This window comes from Acanthopagrus latus, chromosome 22 (genome assembly GCF_904848185.1).
Source record: "Acanthopagrus latus isolate v.2019 chromosome 22, fAcaLat1.1, whole genome shotgun sequence".
In the NCBI taxonomy this organism is placed as follows: Eukaryota; Metazoa; Chordata; class Actinopteri; order Spariformes; family Sparidae; genus Acanthopagrus; species Acanthopagrus latus.
In genome coordinates, this window is record NC_051060.1 from 9,070,063 (window position 1) to 9,081,364 (window position 11,302).

General features: G+C 38.4%; 1 protein-coding gene across 2 annotated transcripts in view; it reads right to left on the reverse strand.

The window, feature by feature from the left end:
- Window positions 1-8,300, reverse strand: part of LOC119012527 (dihydropyrimidinase-related protein 5-like) — a 26,400-nt gene extending 18,100 nt beyond the window's left edge. For both annotated transcript variants that reach the window (XR_005072507.1, XM_037086440.1), the window contains exon 1: window positions 8,145-8,300. The gene's annotated coding sequence lies outside the window, so the exon portion shown is untranslated. The remainder of the gene's footprint in view (window positions 1-8,144) is intronic.
- Window positions 8,301-11,302: the final 3,002 nt, after the last annotated feature.

Here is an 11,302-nt window from a genome sequence, read left to right on the forward strand (position 1 = left end):
CTTAAGTACCAAATCAAATAATCAATACAAAAAATAGTTGCTGGTTGCAGCCCTACTTACTATAAATATTTAAAGCCAGATGAATTTCCTACAGGGCTTCTGGTTAAGAAACATGGATCTAATTAACCTAATTTCAGACATTTTACTGTATGCTGCTCAATGAGCACATTCAAAATTAATGCCTGGTGGTGTTTGTGGGCGTTTTCTCTGCCCCCTCCTATACAAAAGACAATAATAACTTCTGGCAATGGTAATTTCAGGTTTCATTAGTTACCGTACATGTCACACGCAGCTTATGTATAGATTCCTATTCAGCTAAATCTTATGGTGTGAGAGCTTCAGACAACCTTTGTTGATTATTGGCTTCTTGTACTTTCCAATGATTTGTCTGATGACAGAAATTTTACTTCCAGGTGTGGGATTTTTGTTAGACATTTGAGTATTAATAAATATCGACATATTTCAAAGTAAACTGAACATGAAAAGTGTATTTTACAACAAGGATTTTTAACATGAGGTACTTTGAGAAGATTCTTGGGGACAAAAAGCAGCTTGAACAAATCTAACGGGATCAACAAAAGTGAGAGGTTCCTCTACAAACATCCCACTGTGTGTATGTGTGTATTCTGCATGGATGGCTGTATGCAATGTGTTTGATGGCAGGACACAATAGCCTCCCAGTCACACAGAATCAACTCAAAGAGATGGAGGAAAATAGAGAGAGGAAGGAGAGGAGAGAGGAGGGGAATGACAGAAGAAAAGAGAATAGTGAACAGAATAATGAGGAGCTTGAAATTCATACCCCGACCACACAAGGCTGAAATGGGTCCAAAAAGGAGGATACAAGTTAGGCTGGAATTCTCACTTTAAGAAATACAAGAGGCTTTGGATTTCCTGTGGGTCACATTACTTTTTAAGTAATGCAAACATACATTAAATACCAAAATATTTTATATATGCCTGGTTGAACGAATGGTGATTGCTCCAATTAAGATTAACAGGCTTCAAGTTGCAACTCTTTTACTTGGACATTTTGGGGCAACATTTTCACTGGTTGCACTGATGCACCTATCTTTTTAGTAAATAATCAAGTAATTTCATGTTGCATGTTCAATCAAGAAAAACATGCATTTGCACTCTTAATCCAGTTATATTGGAACCCTGAGCTGAGTAGAGCTTCAAGGTTTGGTCAATTAATTGACAGAGGATAATAATATGCCAATCATGTCAATTTCAACATAGAAATGTCAAACATTTGTTGGTTCCACCTTCCTGAATGTATAGGAATTCAGGAAGTATTTTTGTTGTTATCACCTATGGGTTCTGGGCTGTTGGTTGAACAAAATAAGCAATTTTAAGTCATCACTGTGTGTTCTGGGAAATTGTCATGACCTTTTTATGAACAAATCGATGAACTGATCAATAATGAAAATAATCATGATTTTCAGCCCTTTTGAAGAACTTTACTGACATTTAATTGACATAATTATTGCTCTGAATACAGAAATGTGATGACTAAAATATCTGATTATTAAAGAAGAGAATAATAAAATGTTTGTACTATCTGGCTTTTGCTATAAGGCATTCTAAGCAGTGAGAGAGATCTTTTGGCACAAGATCAGACTCCAGTCAAACTCAGGGAAAACTGAGGGGAAAAGACAGGGTGACAAAGAGACAGAAACAGAAGGGAGGGTGGGGATGAGATGGGTCCACTGATGGAGAGTAGAAGGGGATGATTGTGTAGAGATGCGGGATGGGATGAAGTGATCCTGGTAAACTTGGAGGTGGGGTTGGGGGGGAGGTGCAGTATGGAAGCAGTGCCCTAAAGGCCTGGCAGCCAGAATAGAAGATTGGTTTCCCAGGAGATGGAAACTGGAGTGCTTTCAGTGGAAAAGCCTACAAAGAAACACACAAACAAAAACAACTGCATGTCACTGTATGGTGACGCATACTAAAACACCAACACTGATTTACCAGTTTGAGCTCTTGATTGAGGTGGATATTAAAAAACTATTTTCTTTCCCTTGATTGGATGATTTTAAATGAAAGCTCAACCTTCTTAACCTTCTGGCCTTTAATTGTAGTGCCCCCAACAGGCCAATGAGTATCACAATTTTTCAGTATAACACAGCTTTAAAAATGGAAATATTTCACACAGTCTCTGTGAAATTTTTGCTTTGGTTTGAAAAGTCCTTTTAGCAGAATGCACAATATAAATTGGAAGTTGTTGGGTTTTTTTTTTTCCCACCGAGCAGAATTTTTTACAGTTGACCCACATTGGATTCTTTTGGATACAGGTGACAATGATGCAGCAAGACCTCTACTCCTTATACAGAAAGGGAACTGTCACTGTCCAGCCTCACAGATCCACCAGAAACTGACACCAGACTGGGAACAGTAGAGGATCACAATTCCAGCAGGTCAGGTGCCAAATCAAAGGACTGATTGAGTTTGAAATTAGCCTCTCTTGTACAATAAATACAGACAGACTCAAAGAGTTTCTGGAAAAAACAAAAATGCTTTGGACAAAAGAGATCAACCACTCTCCTTATTGAAAAATGGCATGTAGTGTTTGTTCTGCCTGTATCGTTCAGTCTGTCAGAAGTAGCCATGTCAAAAACTTCACCACAGTGAAACAGTAAGTAGTGGACATTGAGAGACCTATGTCTAGATAAATCTGTGCCCTCTGTTGCTCATATTTAAAGGCTGAAGCTGCTGTTGTCACTATTTTCCAGTCAGCTCTGTCCAAACCCACACAGTTGACTGACTGACTGTATGTGGGAATGGGAACGCTGACTAAACAGACCTCTGCAAAGGACAGTGGGAGCTTTGTGTGTGTGTGAGGACTGTAAAGTCTGAGGAAATTAATGTCAACTTATATAATAACATTCTGGACAGTGACACCTTTAATACCGACAAACACGCACAGGAAGCCCTTCGGCCGCGCAAAGGAAGGAAGCACAAAAACCATAGTGCTTACTGTATGAAGCCAGCCAGCTACTTTCATTGGCTCTAATCATAACTTATTTTAGCATGATAAATCAGCATCAGTCACAGTCTGACCTGTCTGACTGGCTGTCACGAATAAGTGATTTAATCTATTCAGTATAGTTTCACTTAATATTTTCTTCTCCAAAATTAAGTTTGGTCTGTCCTTACATGATGTATTCTGAATTAGGAACACAGACTTTTAACCACAGAACTGGGACAACTTGAAGTAATGTGAGTCGACTTCAGGCGTGACGTGACATGAGGTGACTGAGGAGACACTACAGGACATAAGGCAACGTGAGGTGTTACGAGGTCCTGTGACGTGATGTGACATGAGACGTGAGGTGTCACGAGGAGTGGACTGCCAGTCTTTCTAACAGCTACTTATTTGGGTCAATATGGTATGACAGTGCACTTGAAACAATGTATTGATCAGGAAAAAATAATTTTAATAATCAATTAACCTATCTAGTTGTTTTTCAAGCAGAAATCTCAAATATTTGCAGGTTCCAGCTTCTTAAATGTTAAAATGTGCTGCTTTTCTTTGGGATTATGGAGAAAAGAAGCAATCTGAAGATGTCACTGTTGAGTCTGGGAAACTGCGAGGAGCAATTTTCACAATTTTACATTTTATAGACTAAACAATTAATCAATTACGCATGAAAATGAGCAGATTAATTAATATTTCAAATAGTTATGAGGTGCAGCACCATACAATCCAAAGATGACTTTACGACCTAGATGATTTAATGGTGACACTGCCTCAGTCAGTTGTGTGGCATCAAAAACTCCATTCAAATATTCAAACATAAAAGCACAGATCTATTTTAGACTTCTTCAGTGCAGGTCTGTGTGTGTGTGTGTGTGTGTGTGTGTGTGTGTGTGTGTGTGTGTGTGTGTGTGTGTGTGTTCACTTTCTGCTGTGTCATAGCAGGTACAACAGACAGACAGCCAGAGAGAGACACACAGACAAGCAGTGCCACACCAGGCAGCATTTCTCACTCAATCTGTGACCAGCTGCCACACACGCACACACACACACACACACAATTTAGTTGCACATGCACAAACACGCTCACAATCACACACACCCAGACACACCCTCTCCATATAGGCAGTTTTTTTTAATGGGGGTGTTAATTAATAATGAATGAGGAGCAGCAGGCAGATTTTGTCTGGACTCCCAAAGTCACATAGTGACAATGTCACGCACACACATAACACCATGGTCATATAGTGCTGGAGCAAAGCCCTTTTCACAGTTTAATATCCAAAACATGCACACTAGTCTTGAAGGTATGAACTGTTTCTGCATCATAAACAATATTCTACAAGAAAAAAGCTTATGCTTCAACACTGATACTCAAACAATACTGTTCTTTTCATGGTAAAAGAATCTGTTAGTTATTTTCTTGATTAATCAATTAGTTGTTTGGTCTGTAAAATGTTGAATAGTGTTTCTAAAAGCCCACAATGAAGTCCTCAAATGTCCTGTTTTCTCCACAACCCAAACACACGAAGTTTACTGTCATAGACGAGTAAAGAAAACCGAAAATATTCACATTTAAGAAACTGGAATCAGAGAATCCTTCTTTGATTTCATAAAAATAATTCTGATTAACCAATTAGCAAAATAGTTGGTATATAATAATATAGTAATAACTAAGAGAGGTAAAAGCACTTTGAAAAAGTAACCAAAATAAACAGAAACTCTACACTTATGCAAATTAACCCTTACCCTAACCCTAACCCTTATAAAAATTAATTCTTAGCATGTCAAAATATTATTGACATAGGCAACAGTAGCACCAGAACCAAAAAAAAGGCAAGAGCACTAATAAAACTTCCAGCTCGTGAAAATGCATGTTTAGAAACAACATAAATGTGAAATAGTAGCTGCTGACATCCTCAGATGTCCGTTTCTGAACAAGTGCAGGCTACATGTGTGGTATGAAAGCGTAGTGTGTGTGTGTGTGTGTGTGTGTGTGTGTGTGTGTGTGTGTGTGTGTGTGCATGCTGTAAGTGAGAAGAAAGGAGTGGACAGCTGCTGACTCCTGCTTGATGTAGACAGTAATCACCACAGGGAGAGACGGTGTACAGTGTGTACCTGCATGTGTGTCTGTGTATGTGTGTGTGTGTGTGTGTGTGTGTGTGTTTATTGACTTGAATACATGTTAGCCAGTGTGTGTGAAGTGCAGAGTTATTTAAAAAGCCAGAAAATGCATCGGCAACTTTACAACCAATTGGTGACAAAAATAGAAATTGAACACACACACACACACACACACACACACACACACACACACACACACACACACACACACACACACACACAGGATGGTTTAAAGACTTGTGGGTGCTACTGGAGGTTCATGGATGAATAAGCCATTGGTGAATCACACACAGATAAACAACAACAGTGGTCTCACAAATAACTAGGCCATCACTCAGAGGATTAGGGACAACTCTAGCTCTCTGCGTGCTCTCTAGTCATGTAACAATATTTTTTATGAAAAATCCATCATTATTAATCCATCATGTTATCTTCTATCACCTTCACTCTCCTCTAAAGAAGTTCTCAAGTTGTTCTTACATTTTAGGAGTATTTTTATATCCAACCTTTGACCTTTCCTTCTGTTCTACCAACAGGCAACATCCAAGATTGCATATAGATATCTGATTGGATCTGATATCTGATTTCTATTGAGGACATGCCTTCCTTTTAAATGGCCCTGGAATGCTTTCATTAGCCTCACTCTTCGACAAACTGGATGTAAGATGGTCTTAAAGCCCCTCCAGCCACACCTTTCCTGCATCAGAATCTGGGTGTCCACGACTTACAATTTTTGTAACTTTCAAAACTGACAAAATGCAATCATGAACACCTCACGTAGCAATTGATAAGAGAGGAGACAAACTTATTGCACTGGCACAAACACAGCTAAAATTCACAACAGTTGAACTGATTTTAAAGCCAGGAGGGAAAAGATGCTGGCAGACTTCAAATATCAAGGAGGTGGATATCACACTAATACACAGGATTACCAAGAAAGCTGAGGTTACCTAAGCATTAGACAAGGGGATATATTATACATAAAATACTATGTTATATTTAGTATAATATCAGCCTTATATTGGAAACTCTGTATTATCAGCTAGTTTCAATTTCTGTGAAATTATAGCTGATAAACAGATCAGAGGCCAAATCACTTTCACTGACTTTGCAAGTGCAGCATTTGCACACTCTGATACACTGGATGGCAGTTTGCACCTGTAAAGCTGGCCATGGAGCCGTGAAAGCAGCCGTGTGATGAAAACTATGTGCATGTGCAGTAGAAGTGTATCTGTGAAAAGGGGGTTTTGAACTTAAATCTAATGTCAGATTTGACTGTTTTTATATCCCACTGACCACTGAATGTGAAGTTATGTCTCTATCCCCATTCATTTTGATAACAGTCTAGTCTTGTTATGAGGAAATAACTGCTCAGGGGTGTTGCCAAGATGGCTGCTGAGTGGCGAGACATGACTAAAAGGACTTTGGTGCAACGCCACGAGTTCCTTTGAGGAAAGACTGTCTCAAAGTGTACACCCTGAACCCCACTTGCATGATTCATGGAGTCTCGACCCTATCTGTGGCAGAAAGCGTTTTTGAGTGTTGGCAATTTAGAAAAGCCATGGTACTTTTTCATTCAGATGTGGCCAAACAGCACGTAGTACAATCTAGTTTGTTTCAAGCAAAACCAGGTCTTAGGAAGAACATCAGCATAGTGCAATCTACATTAAAATGTACTGTACTCTTGTGGTATTTAATGCAATTGTTAAGTAAATAGTGTCAATTGTATTCTGGTATGAATATTGATTTCTTGGTCCTCTGTGTTTTACCCTGTACCAGCTGGCATCCATACATTTTTTATTCAAGTGTATCATATATGGTTCTGATGGTCAGAGCAACAGATATAGGATTGGGAATAGTCGATAGACAGAATGTGGACATTCACTGATTGATTAAGTATAAACTGCTATCCATTTAATTTCTAAACCTCTTATTCCACTGTAATTCTGTCCATTCACACCTAAAGAAAGAGAAGAGTCTCAATTACAGCAGCCTGTCCTCCATGTCTTTGGACTGTGGGAGGAAACTGACATGGGCAAAGTCTTTCTGGCTCACTGGATGAACGTGCTGCACATTTATCAAATAACCAAATCAAAATGTGAAGATTTGCTTACTCATATACTTCATGCTGTTGCAAAGGTGTGAAGCGTGTCCCTGTTTATGCAAGGCTTATGGAATACACTATGCTCAGGGAAACGGGTTACATCATCTAATTAGGATGCAATTCAATATATTCAATTCACTGTGCTGCACTGAGAACCCCCAGAGCCCCTTAAAGCACCCTTGAGGATCCTTAAAACCAAATAATGACGGCCTCCACACCCTCAGAGGAGGTCTGCATGCAACACCCTCCATGCAGAATCCAACAGAAAACAGAGGATTAAATCACCTGTTCTGTTCACATCATGTTCCCAACCACGCACACACGATCATGGCGTGCACACACACACATGCACACAGAGTAGCAGGATCGTTTGTATGCATGACGACTCCAGACCCTCCTCTTCATCACCACTATGACTCAATATATTTGGTTGAACCTATAAACGAATAGCAGACTTACATAACGACCAACACACAATTACAGAGACGTATTGCACTGATGATACGCCAAACACACACAGACACACACACACAATTCGTCGCCTAAAGGCACGCGATGCTAGCTTACAACACCAACACCAAATCTTGCGTCTGTCCACAGATTTATGTCAAATGTCATAAAAATATCATTCAGCAGAGAAATACTCTAATTGATTGATGTCTATCACGTGTAAACAAAGAACAGCGTCACTGTTTGAATGAAAATGTTCAATAAAAAGACAAAAAAAGCAATATTATATCAAGCTAACGTTGATTTACAAAGTGCAAAAAACGGAAATAAACGTTTAAACGCTGCGGTTATTAACGTCAGACGACATAAAAGACAGATTTCTAATGGTCTAAATCTGAATATTGATTATTAATTCCTTCACCTCTTGTCAAACAGAAGAAATGACCCATGACATCTTAATTTTTCCCACATTTCTTGGCTACTTACCCTTTTTTTTTTTTTGATTCCCAGGTCCTCCTCAGCAGGAGCTTCTCTCCGTTGCCCAGCACTAGCCGAGTGCTCGAGGACAGCTGGCACAGCGCGAGCCGCAGATGCTTCGGTGCCGATAGTTCGGCAGCAGCCAATCAGGAGCCGTTCGAACCTGAGCAACGGAGAAATCCACCAATAGTAGACGAGTTGTGTAGCGCGAAGGGGTCTCCTCTCCTCAGCAGACAGGGGCGTGTCTCCTCCTGCCGCCTGGAGACATATGTTGCCGTCAAAGGCTGTCGGAAATAATGCCGTTAGTACCAGATGAGCAGATTTTACAAATTGTGGATGTGTTTAATGTTTTGGAAAAAAAGATATACATTTAATCAGTAAGTCATATTTTACAGTGAATGTACACTATAAACTCAAGTAATCTCTAATTTTTAAAAGACAATTGCTGTATCTATGGAGAAACTATGTATTATTGTAATAAAAAATGTTGATATTGAAAGTTAAATCATAATTTTGGACAGTGGTTGACTGATCTCACCATAAAGTCTATTTGTAGCTGTCTTATAGCTTTCTGTGATATTGTACAACCACCTTCAGCAGATCAAGTTGCCCATTACACAATTAAGATATTCTTAGTCATATATAATAATTCTGAATGGCTAGTTATGGACCCTGTGGTGACAGTGATAACTATGAATACATTATTCTTTTCATCAGTAAAACCTTGTTAAGAATTACACTTCTTGACCCATTAGTTCTGCACATGTATATTATACTTGCATTAATATATATATATATATATATATATATATATATATATATATATATATATATATATATATATATATATATAGTGTAAGCTGTGGTCAGGTATACAATGTATATAGCTTTTTCTGTATCTATTCTTAAATATTTTATCAGAATTATTTTATAACAAATAGCTGTTTCTGTTTCTAATCTCCTTTATCTGCCCGTGTGCTACAGTAACATCTATATGATGTATATAGCTTTTTATTATTATTATTATTTTTTAACCTTTTTGTTTGCCTCTTGTGCTGCTACATGTAAATTTCCTAAAGGGTGTCAATGAAATATTATCTCATTATGAGACAACAGAATATCATCAAACATCATATCAATACATGATGTCCAGCTATGCCACTGCCCATGTTCTCTTCGGAAACAACATTTTCTGTAAACTTAATCAAACAAATATGAAGCCACAAATAATCTGTTTGATACAGCCTACACTAACTCTGCACAAAACAGTAGACAACATTGAATTTCCCTATGATACTCAATCTTCAAAGATGCAAACTGATGAAAGCATCAATCAGCCTACACCCCCACATTTACTAAATTTTGCTCTGCCGCAGCATCACAACATTAAAGCTGCACTCACTGATCTCTACGATGAAACATAAATCCTCAAACCTCCAATTTGGTATTATTCCTAAACTGGAACACTTGAATGCTCCACTTCTACTCAGAGGGGCTTACAAGCAGCCCTTGAAGGTGACAATATGGGGTTTGAGGGACCCCAGTATGGAGAAAGTGTGCTACTCCTTGGCAGCATTAGTGCTGATGGGAATTAAGGAGGTGACAGCAGGAGGAACAGCGGTTTATTACTGGTGCCAATTGGTGAATAGTTTACTGTCTGCTGATGAAAAGTCACAGCATATCTGGACCAGCATTAGAGCGAGGGCTGACGACTTACAGAATATTATTTATGAGTATGATAGCATGATGAATAATCTGTGCTATTACCTTGTAGGATACTTGCAATAGACAATGAGTCCTTCATAATTATAACTATTGCAGACAATATCCAAATCACATTTTCTTCAAGACCAATTTAGACCTTGAAATAATTAATGATGAACATTTATACCAAGACTTAAATCTTTGGGAGGTCGTAAGAGCTCACCGACACCTAGGAGCACACAATTAAATCCTTTGACGTCCTGGTAAATGAGTAAAATATTATATGTATAATTGTACCTGTACCATACTTGTGGATTGTCTGTTTGTGAGAAATGCAGCAACTCCAGACATCCCAGCTCCTACAGTGAAGGATGAATATGTGGTATAAAGTTTTTTTTTTAAACATATTTCAATCCATTCTACTCTTCAAGACACTGAAAACACTAGGCGTTTACCTTCTTTAAGCACACGTCATAACATTAAAGACAACAGACATATAGTGACATTAAGGGTGTAACAGTTTTGACTTCTACATCAATGTTTTAGTTGTGTAAAATTAGCCAGTTTTTGGTGTCATCAACTGGCCCCTGCTGTCCTTGACAAACTCTCACAAATTGACAAACTGTCACTGGCAAGAGTTTGATCTGTTCTGCAGACACACTAACAACAGACGAGGAAAATTGCTGAGTGTTATTGTGCTGATTTAATGTCAGCACATTTTTGCAGGGCCTCAACAGACAGGGAGGAAACAGTTTATGTGCATGTGCAATATGTAAGATAGTTGATTCTCGAGTCTCACTCCTAGGTCATCAAATACAGTACTGACCCAGCCCGACCCTACCAACCCAAAGTGTCAGTATTCGACAATCAGGGAAACCCAAGGTAAAAACCGGACTGTTATTGAGAATGTTATGGTTGTGAATTTCATATGGTCTCTTCCCTTGCATATTTTGAACATTAAGGCGTTGGGCACGTTCATATTTTTCACTTTATAGAAGCTAAAAAAAGACATGAAAATGCCAATATTTGATGACCTGGGAATGATCTTCAACAATCAACTGTTGCTTTTCCCCCCTTTAACTAAGAAATCAGAATTTTGTCTGATACCTGAGCAGTCACACCCTTGAACATTAAGGCAGATAACACAGACGATCACAAGAAACAGTCTTTTTATTCACGTTTCATTTCTTACATTGTTCAAGTACAAAGTTAAAATGCCTTTTTAATTAGTTCATATTCATACAAGAGTAAAATAATAATAGTGCCTTTTCATTACTACGACAAACTTAAATACAGTCATTGTAAAGACAAACTCGATTTATACTCCTAACAATATATTTTTCTTATTTTCAGATAAAATTTTAGCACCTTTTGAAACACCACCAGATCCTCCTTTTCCTAAAAGCTCATCTTTCATTTAGTCCATGAGATGAGTGTCTGAATGCGCCACAGCATTGTATTTT